The sequence below is a fragment of the Nipponia nippon genome, unplaced genomic scaffold, assembly GCF_047370975.1.
Source record: "Nipponia nippon isolate SJK-2023a ecotype South Korea unplaced genomic scaffold, ASM4737097v1 scaffold_5, whole genome shotgun sequence".
In the NCBI taxonomy this organism is placed as follows: domain Eukaryota; kingdom Metazoa; phylum Chordata; class Aves; order Pelecaniformes; family Threskiornithidae; genus Nipponia; species Nipponia nippon.
The window spans coordinates 71089870-71107791 of NW_028262369.1; the positions used below are offsets into that span (position 1 = coordinate 71089870).

Genomic DNA, 17922 nt, shown 5'->3' on the forward strand with positions numbered 1-17922 from the left:
GACCTGTAGTTTTTGGACAAGCTTTCAGTCTCATGTTATTTGCAGGTTCTAAGTACTCCTGAATTTGTTCAATTTACCTTGCTCTTATACGTCACAATATTTGTATTCTAACATCTTCACTACTACCTTTTACCATGACTTGTGAGAAAAAGAAGGAACCAGATTTTTGAGCATCTCGACATCCCATTCCAGATACGCTGATTACTACATTGTTTCATGTTTGCTTCCACAGTACGGTATGATTAAGGTTGCCAAGATATACAAGACCAGGCACCTAGAACATAAATACTTATTAAGTTGTGTGTATGGATAAGACCCTGATGGCTGAAATTGAAGTTGTTGATTCCTATTAGTTCTTGCAATTTACAAAGTAAGAGATGAAATGTTTGGTTTGAAACCAGAACCTCCCCACACATACAAATGAATGCCAATCCTCACACCTCCTTTTTAAGCTCTCCTATATCGCTAGTCTAGACAAGCTTTGCTGACCAGTACCCACCCCAGTGCCTTTCTGTTCCTGTGGGTGCTCCGGCCCACCCTGCCAGCCCATCCTTTTGCTCCTCCTGCCCCGTTTGCAGTGGCCCACTCCGCTCCCTGGCACTGATTTCCCTGGCGGCCACCACACTGGGACTTCTTGAATGGAGGCGGGGATCTGAAAGTGTCCTGGTGGGGAACAAGTGTCCGGGGCAGGGAAGGAATATGGGAGCAGAGGGAGCACATTTTCTTCTCATTCCTCTGTTTCCAGGCTACTTTCCGTCTTGTCAGGAGAGGACACACACCCCCACTTTGAGAAAAAAATTAGTAATTGCTGTAGTTCATCTTGAACCAAGTATTCTAAATGAAACTATCTGAAAAAACAGTTAGCTATTAACAACCAGAGTTGGAAAATCAGAGTCTGCTTGCCTAGAACACCCCGGCTATGAACTCTGAACACAGGTTAAGAAAGCTGATGAGATTACCTGGTTAGAGACGTTTTTACTCGTGACTTTTGTGTAATACACAATTTTCTTTGTTAGTTCAAAAGAGCTAGTATTACACTTACTAATACTTTCTTAATAGCATACTTACTAATGATCTGAAATTCCGGAGGTGAAGAGCCAAACAGCGAAACATTCAGCTGACACCCAGTAATTTGTTTTAGCCAAATCAGGATTGGGAGAAAGAAGTTCAGCAGAAAACAACTAACTGTACTAGCTGAATTTACACCAGGACAGCAGAAGATGGATGCTAATAAACACAAACACTTGCAGAATGCAGGGGAAACAATTATACACGCTGTAGAAAAATCCAAATAAACCTGTCTCGTTAGTTGCATCAACCTGGGAAAGGGGCCTGGGCACTGCAGATAGTTCCCTCAGATTTCTGCTTAACATGCGTCCATGGCAAGATAAGCTAAAGTGTTAGACTGCAACGGTAATAAGACACAAGGTAATCTTTAAAAATTATATTTGTATAGATAGACCCTATATATCAGCTGAATTACAGTGCAAAGGTTGGGAGCCTGTCTTAAAAATGGGTTCTGTGGCATTTGGGTGTTCAAAGAAAGCAAGCATTTGGGGCAATGAAAGCCTGTTGTACGAAGAGACTGGATAGAATTTTATTATTTACCCCAGAAAGGAGAGAAATGCTTCAATTAGTAACAGGGTAACTAAACTAGAAACATTCACTATCTGATTATAGGAAGAGCGAAGCTGAAAGGTGGCAAATTTAGAAGTATAAAAATGAAAATATGAAAGTATCTATTAAAAAATACGAAAATTGATACTTCATGTACTGCACAAATAGAGCACTGATGCTGCTGACGATAAGCAATTTATCAGGATTCAAACAGGGATTAGACGTGCACATGGATAACAAGAATATTCAAGAATATCCAGAATTAGTGTGGTTATTTCATACCAAAAAAAGCGCAGAACTGAAAGGAAGATAAAACCTCATGAGTCAGGATTTAAATCATAGAATCACAGAACGGTTTGGGTTGGAAGGGACCTTTAAAGGTCATCTAGTCCATCCCCCCTGCAATGGGCAGGGACATCTACAACTAGATCAGGTTGCTCAGAGCCCCGTCCAGCCTGACCTTGAATGTCTCCAGGGACGGGGCATCTACCACCTCTCTGGGCAGCCTGTTCCAGTGTTTCACCACCCTCATTGTGAAAATTTTTTTCCTTGCGTTCAGTCTAAATCCACCCTCCTTTAGTTTAAAACCATTACCCCTTGTCCTGTTGCAGCAGGCCTTGCTAAAAAGTCTGTCCCCATCTTTCTTGTAGGCCCCCTTTAAGTACTGAAAGGCTACAATAAGGTCTCCCTGCAGCCTTCTCTTCTCCAGGGTGTACAACCCCAGCTCTCTCAGCCTTTCCTCATAGGAGAGGTATTCCATCACTCTGATCATTTTCGTGGCCCTAAATCAATCTTTAATCCTTAAAAATTCAAATAAAGATGTTCATGAGAGGGGAAGATTACGTCACGTGTAATTCTTGCAGGTTCCAGTAGGCTTTTGAGGTACCTTCTGATCTTCAGTATCTTAAAGACAGGACGCTGAACTAGGTGTACTACAGATAATGGTAACTCCTGTAATCTCTGTTATTTAAAGTGAGCATCAATGCTGTGTATTCAGAGCACACGCAGAGTTACTGCCCTCCCACCTGCCTACAGAGCCAGGGAGATATAATTCTGTCTTCCCACAACTTTCATATAATCTTCTTCACTCTTTGGTACCCACCTATTGATATGTCTGTGGTCTCCCTGGTATACCTTGCTTTCTTACTTCTTTTTCTATCTCCTGTCCCAAATATCTTCATGAACTCCAGCATCTCTCCTGAACATTAGGCTCTGCTCCTTGGTTTCTCCTTGCTCACATGAGCCATAGAGCTTTCCTGCTCTGCAGATAAAGCTAGCTTTTTGTCTTCCAGGATGGACTGGAGAAAAAAGGTGGAGGTCCTTTCCCGAACATCACTAAATCCAAGAACCAAAATACCTCACTGTGGCTGTTACAGCAGATACAACTTTCCATTCACTTTTGTACATGAAGATCCTGAATGCCCCAAAGCTTTCTGTGCCTTTCAGTTGTACCAGCTGGCACAATAAAACTTACCACCTCTCCCCGGCAAGCCTTTCTTTTCTTTGTCTTCAGTAACACTGTGGTGACAAGTCACTGTTATCAGTTAATGCTTACGCTGACAGTTATTGGCCGTACAATATAACTACACCTTGAGGCAACACGGTTTGCTTTACACCTCAGACATACCATCACAGGCTGCTCACAAGAAAGCACAGCTTTACCAAGTGGCACGCTTTAAAGTCTCCTTCTCCTCCACAGCTAGATGATGACTTCTGGTTTTATTTTATTGAAGTACAGACCCAGCATTTGAAGAACAACATGACGGCCTGCAAAACCAGTGCAAAGCAGAGACCCAACAAACCTATGCCCATTTTGAGGCTGACTTGCGCCACATCCAGTCAGACGTTCACCCAGCCATCACCTGCAGAGGCCATCTCTACTGCCACATCAGGTTCCTGGTCCCGTTCCAGCCACCCAGCTGCTCACGGCAGCCAAGGCCCGGGGCAGCAAGGGGGCTGACGGAAGGGAAACGGAGGCAATGCCTGTTTCTCAAGCCCTGTATTTGGATTTATTCAAAGCCAGTAATCGTGCCAGTACGATTGTTCAGGAAGCAAATACGGCTCCACCACCCAAAGTTCCAGGAATTCCACTCACTCCTTATTTACTCTATGTGGCTTTATAAAGCCACAGATCCACCATGAAAGCACTGAAAAGGTCATCAAACACTGCTCTCGTACGCTATTATTTGTTTTCACCTTTTCAGTGTAATTACTGAGGACATTCACATGAAATCTGTAAACATTTCCACTGTTACCTTGCAGCACGGCAGCCCTTTCAGCTGCGGCTCAACAGCTGCTTTATGAACTCTGTTCAATAGCTGCCAGATGGAAAATGTTCAGAGAAAAATAATTTTATTTACAGCTAACACATGGGACTTCAAATAACCAGTAATAAATGCTCAACAGGACAAGACAGGCCCATAATTATCTCTCTCTGTCGCTAATGACTACAGTGGTTTGGCACAGGAACTGCAATTTACACCAGAGCTTCTCTTTCATCCCAAGCTGGCACTGCCCCTGGCACTGCCCCTGCCGCTGCCCCCCGGGTGTTTGCTCCTGCCTGCCCTCTCCTCTGGGTGACAAGACTCTGCGCCATGCTGTGAACACAACCTCTGTTTTCTGCTTCATCTTAAATCTCCCTTTTACCACTTTTCTGAACAGGTTCACCACATAGCCACTCGATGATGATGCCAGCTTCTGCGTCAGGGCAGTGCAAGGGCCCAGTAAACCAAGTGGAAGTGGAAGTAAAAGAACAGCCTCAACAACCACCTCCACTGAAAATGCCAAAAATGAAGAAGAGTCTTCAGCAATCTGCCAGGCCAATTGAAGAATAAAAAGCTGGAAAAAGTTACTGAAGTTAAAATATTTGATCTCAAACTTACAAGAAAAACTGAATCTCACTGTAAAGAGATCTTGCACAAAGTAGAATCAGACCATCAGCTGAACGCAATACCTGTAGTCCCGCTTCTGTCTACATCGGTATGACACTCAGAGAAGTGTCTGAAAACTCTCTGCTGACTGAATACACGCTGTAACAGCCAATGCAAGAGAGGCAGACAATGTAGTACTTTCATACAGATCACAGAAGAAATGCAACCAGGAGCCTCAACTATGCGTAACAAACTTTCCTGGCTCATGACTTTTCCAACAAAACTTCTAGTGCACTTGCAGCTGCACTTCCAAAGGCAGTGAAAATTTCTCATACTTAACAGATTTAGATATGTAAATGATGAAAGTATTGGAAAAAATTACTTGCGTTGTATGCTCAATCTCCCTTTCACTAAAGAAAAACCAGTGGCAGATTTTAAAACAAGGGCAGAAGACCAAAAATCTAATCTCACAGCTACAGCACCAAGCACCCAAATCAGCGATCACCTCTAGATTTTATTTTCTGTTAGCATAACACAAGAAAGCTGACATTTACCAGGCAGATGGTGAATCAGTATGCATAGGTAAGGTGTGTGAGTGAAAGTTGCTTAAACACTCTTCACTGCTGGATTTTCCTGATTTGACTCCACGCTCTTGGCATTGTACTAGTATCTAGTACTGGGGGAATGTACTTTGGGGGATGGACTAGATGACCTTTAAAGGTCCCTTCCATCCCAAAGCATTCTATGATTCTATGATCTAGCGTTTCCACCTTCAAGCTTTTTAAAAGAAAAAGAGACTCTGAGAGCAATTAACTGCAATTTCTTTCTTTTGTCACAGATTCTATGAACAAATACAAGAACATCCAGTAAGCATGTGGGCGCATATAATTTAATTCAAGTTTAATCTATACTGCCTTTTCTCGCTCAATACAGAATCACCAAGGGACCTAACTGAATTACCACCTTTCCCTTCAAGACTGTGAATTGGGCACGAAAAGTAATGATGAACCTTCCTGCCCAGTTTAAAAAAAAACAACCCACATATTTTAATTCTACTGATAATATATATATATTTTTTTTTTTTTAAAAAAAAGCAAATCTTCCTATTTAAACTACAATACCTTATCTAACAGTTGGGATAGGTCTTATGTGAATTACACCAGTTCTGCAAAGAGCCCAGTAGAAGGTGGGGGGGAGAGACCAGACCAAGCATTTCCTAAGGCATTAACAATGAAAAGCAAACAAATGCCTCTCCACTGTCTTATCCCCTTCGCATTCAGAAATTCCCCCAAAATACTGTCAAACTTCACTTAGACAAAACAAAATGTCGAAACAAATCCCAGAAAAGGTTATAAAGTCATTAGGTAACTATTATTATTAGTATTAGTATTATTGAAAACATAATCCATAAATATGTTCTATTTATAAATGCTCTGTCCTCATATTGAATCCATTTAAGGTATTAAAAGACTAATTCACATGCTTTATGCCTGTGATCCTTAACATGCAACAGAACTGTGATAACTATTTACAAACATCGTTAGTGAATATGTGTAGAAACAAACAAACAAACAAACCACCCCAAAAGATGTCTGCAAACTGAATTTTAGAGAAAACAGATTTTTAAGGATGTCCTGGGCAGTACATACAATCTATTCAAAGACTTCATGAGAATTTCCTTGTTTCTGAGAATTCAGTATATACTGTAGTTCTTACACATTTGTTACCCATACCATACTTATGCAGTGCATTTACATACAAACTGACCGCATTTTACTACAGCTTACCATCTTTTCTCTGACATTATTTTTAGAACATAAAAAGCACCTAATTTTCAACCTATGCTGATTTCTTGTAGTTCCTACTAACCGTAGAAAGCAGCTTTCCCTTCACAAAAATGAAACCACCTGAAAATGTCAAAATAGAGGCCTCTCTCCTCCACGCGTCTGCTGAAAGTACTGTGGCTCACTTTGGGATGCAGAGCTGCTGGTTACTTAACAAAAATCATCACAACAATGTATCCAAACAGTATCACAGCACGCAGACATCTTTAACACAACATAAAATACGAGCATCAAATTTTTTTTTTTATGGCAGCATCTGGGAGCTATCGCTCCCACTGAATACATCGTGAACTCCAGGAACAAGCTCTTCGCAATTGGTACAGGCCTTGCAAATTAATCATCGGCATAGCCACTCATGACGAGGTTCAATTTCTGGCCCTAGTCAAATCCTCCTTTTATCTTTGACTGAAACAGCAGTGGGTGGAGAACTGAGGAATAAATGACTCCGTGAGATCTGAGGCTGACCTCTCAGCACAACCGACTGCAATGACACGAAGCCAGCCACTTCTCGTATTTCCACTTCTAACTTTGACGCTAAACTGTGAGCACACACTAGTCTGATGGCAGTGTTTAATAAAAAAAAGGAAGATACGCTTACATTTGTACTAAGACTAGGGAGGTACCTTTTTGCGTGCATGTGCGGCTCCAAAAGGCAGCCCCTGCGACGCTACGAGACGCTGCAGTTCCCCAACAGCGCTCGCTTCTGCAAACCGCAGGTACCTCGCACGGCAAGGTGGGGACGGCGCCTGCTCAGCCCGCGGTGAAAGCTTGCTGGAGGTGAACCAGCACCTATCTAAAAGCCAAGGGGTGTATTAACGCAGCCTGAACCCAAGGAATGTGAGTACAGCAGTGGGTACAATCAACTAACATCTCTGTTCTGCTAAGGAGGCCCTGTGCCCAAGCTGGTACACCCTGCCTCTTAGTACGGGTTGTTAGCTTGGGCTCAGCGCCACGCTGCAGCAGCTACATGACCCCTGCATAAGGAGGTAGGTTGTACCTGGCTGGCACAGCGAGCAATTTAGAAACAGTGCTCTGGAGCACCCAGCTATCTAGATATGCCCAATAAATAACATATCCTGCTGTGCTGGTCAACAAGCACAACATTTTGGGCCACCTCCTTTCATAGCAAACATTGGCATGTGAAGGTGTTCCTGCAGAAGAGCTAAGGCAGTCCAGAGTGACAGAAAGGAAAGCTAATTCTGCAAGCAGGCAGAGACCTTCTCCTTCCCCAGTGACAGGAAGAAAATGAGAGATGATGTTAGAAAAGAGGACTGTGTCCCTACCAACAATGAAAGGAGCATTCGGAGCAGAAAATGATGCCAAGTTAGCAAGGTTAAGATCCATCTAAGAAGGTGCATGTGTTCCTTTTTTCCACTGGGTAGACCTGTCAGGACTTGAGATTTCCACTTGACCTGCCAGAGTCATGCATATGGATCATATTTGTTCTCCTCCATATGCATTTCTGTGTCTTGTGGCCTTTTACTGCCCCATCATTCATTCTGGCAGAGTAAGACCCACCTAAACGCTGCAGGAAATATTCAATGATGTTTTGACAAGTTGTAAAGATCTTTGTCCACATGCCAAGCAACCTTTAAACATCCCAGGTCAGCGGCACCAGCTGGAGGAACTGGTGCAATCCCAAACCTGTGGCAGTGTGCAGCTCTATAGGGAGAGACTCTACACATGTTTGTATTAAATAAATGGTTATCTCTGAGGTGGGGAAAGTACTGAAACTTGTTCTCTGCAAACAACTAGAGTGATGACTGACTGCTCAACAGAGCTACTCTCCTAGAGAGAGTGAAGTAGGACTATGATGTTATTAAGACGAGGGTATTTACTAACAGTGACGCCTGCCCAGGCTTTGCTCTATATATGTGGTACAGAGATTCGCATAGCCTCGATCACTGGGTCCATGACAAATGCTTAAGTGACCAAAGCTAAAGCGACTTTGAAATTATATAGAAGATCACCCAGCTCTCTTGGTGCTCAGAGCAGATCAGGAACAACTTATTAAAAAATGAAAATAAACCCCAGAGCATTACACAGACTTATATCAGTCCGGTTAACCTGAGTGCTCCAAGCCCAAAGGCCAAGAATACAACATATTGTAATCTGTACATATATACATACACACACACACACAAACATATAGTAACCTGTAACAGAGAAAGGAATGACCTCCATACAGATGTTTCCTTAACTGTAATAATTTAAATTACATACCAGGTATGATTTAATGGAAGCATATGCAGGAATGTGATAAAGACAGATAACCATATAAACATGTTTATTATTACCTGAAATCTTTCCATTCCAAAGTAATGATTCCAGAGTCTCTGATAATTTTACAGTGTGAAAATATTAACAGACATGTCACATTTATCAGAATAGCGTACTGTAGGACTGGACTGAAGGTTCTTAGAGATTACACTGATTAAAGATGACATTCTAATGTAATATGAATGTAAATTTATATTCTGAAACTTAATCTTCTGGAAAGTCCCAGAAATTCAGGGGACTTTCCCATGAATAAAGTAAGTGTTTCCTTTCTCATCCTATAATGAGGGAGGGCAACTGTCAGTATTTAAAGTTCTTTGTTTGGTCTAAAACCTTAAATTAGATATCGGAATTTCATCATCCATTTGTTTTGTTCATGTAAAAATTAAAAAACAAAAAAAGCGCCTGAGGTTTGAATACTGTAGGTCACCTCAGCAAAATACTGCAGATTGAAAAGGGTCAGATGTTGGAATCCCAAAATGATACAGATCACACTTGTTTTCACATCATTAGTCTGTTACAGAGAACTATCAAATCAGTTAAGAAATTCAGGGCAAGCATGGAGTTTTAGGTATTATCAGCAGCACAGTTAAATTGACAAGAGAATTTTAGGTAGAATTTGTGTCTGTGTTGAGATTTTGTCTGTTGGCAAGAAGGGACAGCTCCATTGCTCATGTTTCTAACCCACTTCTGAATGTCAGTGGCTAAAGGATTAATTCATTAAAAATGCCACTTCATATATTTACGCTGCAAGTTTTATAGGCATAAACTCTTAAAACAAACACTGCTCGTTCTGCTGATGCTTGGAACGTATGTGGTATTTCTAGAGCTCAACTCATAGTATAAGAGCATGAAGTTCTACAACTTGGTAAATATTGGAAAGCCTTGTTTAAAAAAAACACAACAGTTCTAATGAGTTCAGAAAGAAAACGCAACAAAATGGGTATTTCATACCAAAGCTTTCACTGTTTTATTAACAGATTATTTTTAGAACTGGTCATCTGAAAGTAAGACAGACTGAGTTATTTATACAAAGCTGACAATTACCAGATATAAAGTCAAATGTCTGAAACAAAAATAACCTGTATCTGTACAAGCAACTTACTTTCTGTTACGATTTAATAGCTTTGTTTCTTTCTTAACAGGCAGTATAGACTATTTTTTGCTTCAGTGCTCTCAAGTAAGTGAAAACTTTTCAATTCTTTCTGCAGTTGGAGTTCTACAGCAGAGTATGCCCAGGTAGGCACAAGAAAACCAGCACTTCCTTACAAACCTTGCCCTTGTCCAACTTCTGAATGCATCCTATTCACAAAATTTATTGCAACATTGAAACTGAAAGATTTGGGGCTTAAGCCACAGCTCAGACTTGGAAATATTTTAAATCCTAAAATTGCTCTGCCTTTACTAGTTATATTGACATCATTGTTGCTTGGTCAATTAGCACTGGTTTTGAAGCAATAGCAGAGACACTACCTTGCTTAATGTACTGAAATTAAATCTATGACCCACCCTCTCCCTAAAAAACAATGAAAACGAAACAGTGACCAAATTTTGTAGTAAAATAATTTTGACTAATGTTATCAACTGAGTGGATTCTGCTTTATTTTTCATGTATTTTTATATTTGCCTGGACGGTGCAGAAGAGCTTTTTAAATGAGAAAGATCTCTCATACGCCTGCCAGGCAGATCCACTCTGCAAATGTATCATCTCCAAAACAGAGAATAATTTATCTTGGTTCTCAAATACTTAGCTGGAGTTTAAGACCTGTGTTACCTGTGGGCAATACAGCTGTCTCCATGGAACAGAGATGTGACTTGCTGGTAATGCTGAAGGTCAGAACGATAACCCTGAGTAAGCAACGGGAGCCATCGAGGAACCAGAAAGGGCCAGAATCAAAGAAACAGAATCCATGTTTTCCATCAGTGTGCTGCACACAAAAGAAAATCTCCATTTTGCTTTCTGCAACTACAATCTTACAAGCATTTCTGTTGGCAGCGCTGCCAGCTCAGGCTCTGCCTTCCGCCAGATTCTTTCTTATTTACACCTTTACAGCTGTCTGTGAGGCTGTGTAGTAAATGGGACTGGGCAACCAATCTGCACTACAGACAGACCAGAAAATGCAACTTATTTTTTATCCTGGACCAGTTCTCCAATCCAGCTCACATCACTGCCTCACACACAGCCGTACCGGTGCTACTGGCACAGGAGCAGGAACAGGGAAGGTGGAGCAGAGCCTACCTTGCTGCAGCCAGGCCTGCCAATGAAAGCAAAGTAGATCAAGTCATGGGTATAGGTGTCATGAGACTGCAGGAAGTCAGCAAAGATGCCGAAGCAAAGAAAACATCTATATTCTGTAATTTGATTATTATTGTTTTACTGATGACCCTGCTTAAGAGTGGGAAGCTGAAAAGAGGATGATTACTTTTTATATAGTCAACACTAGCTTTCTGAGGATTGGGCAGAGATGCATTTTCCAAACAGCCACATCGCTGACAAAGCAGTTGTTTGCAGCAGGTAACATACTTCTTCCTCTACCCAGCCCAGGATAATGTGCACTGGTTAGACGCTCCACGTCAACCTTACGCTACAACTTTCACGCTAGTAGTTTCAGCCACAATTATTATTTTAAAATCAGGAAGACAGGCCAAGGCATCTATCAGTTTGTAGTAACAGTGAAACTACAGCGAGCTCAGCGCCTAGGTGCCTTGGCCAACTGATAGGATTTACACAAAGGTGTTGGACCTGGACCCCTTCTGGAGCTTCATCTTTCAGCTAGGGCTTGGTTAAAGAAATGTTGTATCTCCCCATGTGACTGGGACCTAAGAGTTACCCTGATCCAGAAGACTGAAACCTGCCTCTGATGAGGAGAAGCTAGTTCAACCACAGAGGTGTCACCAGACTTTCAGAAGAGGGAAACTTTCCTCTTGTGTTGTTTTTTTTTTTTCCCCTCCAACTGAGACACTTACTGTGTTCTACCTTTCCTAGCTGCAAAGACAAACTGACATGGCTCTGATCACCATGGACAGAGCCTGACTCTTCCTTCTTTAACTCCAAATCACGGATGTATTGCAGTTCCCCGAGATGAGCATGCTGACCCAGCTCTCTGCCGCTGAAGGGACAAAGCTGTATCCCCCTCCATCCTTTCCCTACAGCCACCCTGCAAATTTGCACCCACGTTGGTGCTAACACCATCTCAATCACCAACTGATTCAGGTCACTCACGCAGAAGAAAACTAACCTGACAAAAAAGCATGGTTTTCTCCTGGGTTAGTGATTTGAACTGGCTCATTAGATTTTACATACAATCAACACTACAGCCAACATAAGGTATGGGCGAACACCACACAGCCAGAACAGGAGAGAAGGAAGGAGCAAGGTGTCTGTCTTTTGAGAGCCACACACAGTTATATCAGCTCAGATGGAACCACAGCAACAGACAACTTCTCTTGGTATTATGCTGTGGCGTTAGTACACACTGCCCTTTTTCACATCTTCCCTCCCTTGGTATCTCCCAGAATTTTCCTATCAGCACAAAAGAGAAAAATTTGGATGAGTTTCCTGAAGAGGGGCAGGGGTCCTACTTCTATAGTAATGCCCTAGGCTTTTTTCCAAGAGAAAGCTCTCTACAAGCTACAAAGGCATAAATTCACAAACCGTGCTCATATTGCATGTCACTTGGAGGAGTGGACAGGCACCAGCAGAGTTTGAGGCCGGGCCAGCTACACAGAGCCAGAGGAAGAGTCATCAGAAAAAAGGCAAGAAAATAATGCTTCCCATCCATTATTCCATGGCGTATAAAAGATAAGCTAGATGAGAAGAAATTTTACATTCAAGTCCTAGGAAAGGTGCAAGAGGAAGCAAAATCCAATTGATATTTGAATAGCAGTAGAGAACGAGAGAAGATTTAGGGTAGCACCTATCAGAAAAACGCATGCAATATTGGAGCCAAAACGTCACAGGAGGTTGTAGGGTTGCTGGAGAGATGATTCAGAAGATTGCAGCACAGAGCTGCAGAGAACACTGATGGGAGGTTAGAAGTTAGAACAAAGCATGTGCGAACAGGACTGAGAAAGTGAACATAGTAGTTGTTAAAAAAAACCACACACAAAAGGTGTTTAAGCCAAGTAAATAAGTAGCACAACAACCAGTATGTATAGATGATACTGAAGTTTGGGAACAGCTGCTGCTCATGTTCATTTGCTCGTATTTAAGCACACGTAAAAACTTAAACTTAGCTAAATAATCCAGTGCTGCAGCAAGAACCACAACAGGATCTATGCCATCCAGCTTAGTTATGAAAACAGCAATAATTTAAAAATTTTTATGTAGGCTGCATTTTCTCATTTAGCAGCACTGCTGTTCGAGCTGCCCTTATCTTCCTGCTCATTCCAGCCCCATCCCTTCCCCTGATTATGCTGATATGGCTACTGTGCAGCCATGCAGCAACCAGAGGAGGGAATGATCCAGGTGAAAAATAATCAGGCTCCCCAACCCCTCACCCTGCTGGATCATTCCCCCAGTCAGGTCTACCATGCAGTAGCCCAAACATTTGTGCCAGTGCAATGGAGAAGACATGAACAAATCACCAGACATGGAGGTTGCTTCAGCCAATGTTACTGTCAAAAAAAGTATGTGGAACCATGGTTTCAGTCTGTCAGGAAGTAGATAAACTTCAGAAATTCCTGGATTTCTCAGGCCACCATTTCTTTTTTTTTCCAGTCTGGTCAAGAAAAGAACCTGTTCTTTTCTTAGTTTAGAAAGCTATCTGAAAAAGTTTCTGCCAGAAGAGGAAAAAACAACACAGCTTTAACGTTCTTCCAACTGCAGGGAAAAAAGTTTTGCTGATAACCTCATTGACCAAACAAGCTATCGCTGGAACAACACTTAAAGGATCAGAGACTTTTACACATTGCTTGAACTCTCCCCTCCAGAAAGTGTGAAAACATCAAGGGTAGACATTTTTGTTTCAGTTTCCTGCATGAAGGTAGCTTCAAAATAGTTCATTATAAGGCTTCCTGCACCTTTGTCTAAACTAGCTAGTGTTGTCTTGTCTCAGAGACCAATTGAAAAGTAATGAAATCCAGAACAGCAAGTGGCAGGACTCTCCTATTTTTGGAACTATTTTTCCATCTTTTACCTAATGGGCTTGATTTATGACAAACATCAAATCTCACAATACTCTCAGGAGAAAAACAGGTATGATTATTATATCTTAAGCAGTAAAAGAAACCCTGAACCTATGCACTTTGCTCAAAACCACTGAGAGTACCTAACAAGCATCGGTGCTGCTTTAAACTTGTATCTACGTATATATGTTTTACATATATGTAAAACATATACATGCATCCAAACAGGAACACACTTCCTCCAAATTCTTTACCCTCTCTCCTTTAAGTGGCTCTTCCACCACCTACAGTTTTCTATTCTCTCCACTTTGCACGGGATACTCTAAATCCAGCACTGCCAGAAAAAAACAGCAGCAGCATGAAATGAGAAAATCCTTGTCTGTTTTCAGATGCTTTTTTACCTAGAAGACCAACTAGACCCCGGCACATCTTCATCTCCTGCACAGCTGACAAGGCTGTTTTAGAAACATGGAAAAATGGAAGGCATCATGTTTGTTCTCACTCACCTTTTCAATTGCGCTACAAACAAGTCATCTAAAAGTTTTGAAGAAAAAAATAGGTATCAACGTACTGGGAGACATACAAGGATTGTTAACTGCAGATTGCTCAGGTCTTTATCATCACCATGAAATATGACCACACAGACTGCAGATGAGGCAATCGAATTTTTGATTCAGAGAAAAATCACTGCCCTGTCATGAAACTTTAACTGTATGCAGGCTGGGCACCAGAGTGCTCAAACCAAATTCAGTAGGGTTGTTTTTGTAGATGAGGATAGCTGTCATGTCCCCTGAAACTAACTTTAGATTACAGGCGGAAAGCTAGCACGGCCTTCTCACTGCACAAAAGCCTTGAGAAGCGCGGCATGAGTAACTGATCTCCACTTGCTTCCAGAGATCCAAAAATAGAGGTGAAGTGTGAATATCCCATTTGTTTCACAAGGGTGTCAACAGAAATCCCTAGTCAGGGCCTTGTCTACTATCAAAATATGCACCTTGAGAGCTGTAGCTGCACTCAGGCAAGAAGAGCCTGTTTGCTTCTTACTGCAGCAGAAGAGCTACTTTCCAGAATAAGATCAGCTACTACAGAATATTTTATATTTGACATCAGTACCAGCAATAGCCACACTGGTGCAGGCTTCCAGGAAACAGGCAGACTGATGACTTGACAGTCTAAATGAGATGCTTCTAAATTTTCTGGATGAACAGACCCCTCTCCCCTTTCAGACCTTTGGGTTTGTTGTGGGGTTTTTTTGTTTTTTGGTTTTTGGTTTTTTCCACCCAGGGTAGCAGACACCTTTATCACCAAAAGTATGGGAGAAAAAAAAAAATATATATAGAGATCAGATGCAGACCATTTATTGCAGATCCAGACACAAAGCTGAGAGTACTAATCTAAACACTGATGTCCTATCAATGTAATTAAAGCATTAAAAATTATTATACTCTTCTTTCCTACGTGCAAATATTTCATTTTAGGTCACCTGTAAGCGATGCTTAGCAAATACACAACCACCTCTCTGCTCCCTTTTCTCTCTGATCTGTGAGGATACAAAGCTGGTAAGGAAATGCAGAGATCTGTGTTAGAAAATACGGATCTGAGAGTCTTCCACTCTATTATGAAATAGAACAAAATAAAATGTTGTGTTTCTAAAGCTACAAAAAACAAGCAAGGATTTACTGTCACATTTTTGTATTTGAAATGAAGTGCACATTCCATCAAACCAAGAATGAATGAAATAGACCAACCACTACGCTCTTTAATCACTATCAACAGCTACATTGCTTACTGAAGTCCTCAGATGTCTATTTATCAATTACAACTTTAGAAACCCTCTTCGCATGCTGGTATTATTCAGAGTGAAGTGATGTAGAGCACCTTCGGCCTTCATTTCAAAAGAAGTGGTGGAAGCGACAGAAAACAGAAATTCACATACAAGGAATGACAGGCCTATCTACACACGTGAATCACAAATACCCAACTTGAATAAAAACTTATTTCAGTGACTTCACATTTTACTGTAAAAATCCACGTTTGTTGATACAGGGAAAGGAAGCAAGTAGAGTCTCAAAATTCCTGTATTTCACAATACAGTGTTTGGTGGTCACAATGGGACTGAACAGAGATATCTGATATTCCTAAAAAAGTCTCTAGTCCTTTATTTAAGAAATAGGAAACTTGTTTCTAACCCCAGGGAAAAAAAAATAAAAAAAATCATGACAGGTGTTATTCCAGAAGCAGATTATGTGCAGGCATTTCAATATTTAAGATGGAGAAGAAAACAAGAAAAGATTTTAAAAAATGTTTTTGGGAAGAAGTCATATGACCTATAAAAATTTTTTATCCTTGTATACATTTGAGAGGTGTAACAATCTTTGGTTAAAAGAAGTTTTTTTAAGAAGACTGCCACATCATTTTTACTCATTGCTGTACACAAAAATGCAGATATCCAGGTTTTGAAAATAAAGTCAAATTAATGTCTTCAATAACATCTAGGTGACAAAACGGGAAAAAGCCCCGCAGCTGCAGCAAGGCAAGTGTAAGGTGTTTCCACAGTTGAGTGGACATTTCTATTAAAGCAGGGATAGAGGTCAAATCCTGCTCGCCGTGCAGCACCCACGAGCCTGTGGAAAACTGGCAAAAGCAAATCCCAAACCGAGACTTACCAGCCAGGGCCAGGCTCAGGCTCAAGTTCGCTTTGGGTTAAAAATACTAGCGGGGAAGAAGGCAGGCAGCGAAAGGGAACCGCGCCGCTGTTAGGCGATCTGCGCACCGGGCTGGCGGCTCTCCCCTCCGGTGCTCCCCCGCAGCGCGGCGTTGGGTGACCCAGTGCCGTTACCCCCCTCACAGCCTCCGGCAGACGGCCGTGCCCCGCGCTGCAAATAAAAGTAAACCACCAGACCAAGCGCTGGCCCGAGCTTCTCCGCACAGATTTTATTAAAAACTTCTCGTTACAGAGCCTAGGAGCGCCCCACGTACTCGCTTCCAGCACGGCAAGAGTTTGTTTATTTATTTATACAGCGCACTCGGGTCACCGGGGAAGTGAAACTCTCCGGGCGCGGAGCGGCGGGCGCCGGGGCGGCCCCGCAGGAGGGCTGCCTGCCCGCCCGCCCGCCCGCCCCGCCGCCACGGCCGGCCCCGCGTCCCCGGAGCCCGGCGGGGCCGCGCCGGCCGGGAGGCCGCGCCCGGGGCCGCCGCCGGCCGAGGCGGGCAGCGCCGGGGGGAGGAAGAGGGATGGCGGCGGGGAGGCAGGCTGAGGCGCAGACGGAGGGGCGGCGCGGGGAGGGGGCGCCCCGCCGCCGAGGGGGCGCGGGTGGGTGCGCGGCCGCCCCCCGCCGCCGCCGCTCCCCCCTCGTCGTCTTCCTCCGCCGCCTCCTCCTGGGGCCGGGGGGCGCGATCCCCCTTCCCCGCCGCGGTGAGCGCCGCCGCTGGCTGCCGCCAGAGTCGCCGCCGCCGCCGCCGCCGCCCGGCCGTGGCGGCCGCCGCCGCCGCCGCCGGGGCCGGCTCCCATCCGCCATTATCCTTTGTTCGCGGCGCGGCGGCGGCGGGGATGTTGCAGGGCTCGGCTCCATCTTTAAAGCGGGCGCCCCTCCCGCGGGCGGTGCACGGCCGGGCCCCCGCGTCCTGCCGCCCGGCGGCTCCCCTGGTCCCCGCCGGGCTCCATTTCCTTCCCTCCCCCCCGCCCCTGTTTGCTGGGCGCCTTCCTCCTCTTACCGGTTACCAGGCTGCTCCGTCACTGCTTTCGTTCGCGCCTAGGATCTCGCCGCAGTTTTATTCTCTCCCCCACGTAACACACCGCGTCAAACTACACCTCCGCCGCGTCACTCACACACACACAGGCGCTCCCAGCCCGGCGACAGGCAGGCAGCGGCCGACTGAGGAGCGCCAGCCAGGGAGCAAGCGCCGAGCGCGCCGCGGCCCGCACGGAAAACGCCGAGCGCTCACGGAAAAGGCCGAGCGCCCGGCAGGCGGCGGGAACGGCCGAGCGCGCCGCCGGCCCCCGCGGAAAGAGCCGAGCGACCGCGGAAACGAACGAAGCGCCCCGGAGGGGAGGCGGAAAGAGCCGAGCGGCCGCGGGAAGGCGCGAATGGCGCTTCCGCCCGGGGCGGCCCGCGCCGAAAGCGCCCAGCGGGGCTGCCGGGGGGCGCGCGCACCCCTTACCCCCCTGCCGGGCGCGCGAGCGGGGC

General features: G+C 44.1%; 1 protein-coding gene across 3 annotated transcripts in view; it reads right to left on the reverse strand.

Moving 5' to 3' along the window:
* CREB1 (cAMP responsive element binding protein 1) overlaps positions 1-17664 on the reverse strand; it is a 44705-nt gene extending 27041 nt beyond the window's left edge. For 2 of the 3 annotated variants that reach the window (XM_087734750.1, XM_087734748.1), the window contains exon 1: positions 17450-17664. The gene's annotated coding sequence lies outside the window, so the exon portion shown is untranslated. Of the gene's footprint in view, positions 1-16401; positions 16612-17449 lie in introns of all 3 variants that reach the window. The other variant, XM_087734749.1, reaches the window with a different exon arrangement.
* Between the last annotated feature and the right edge of the window lie 258 nt (positions 17665-17922).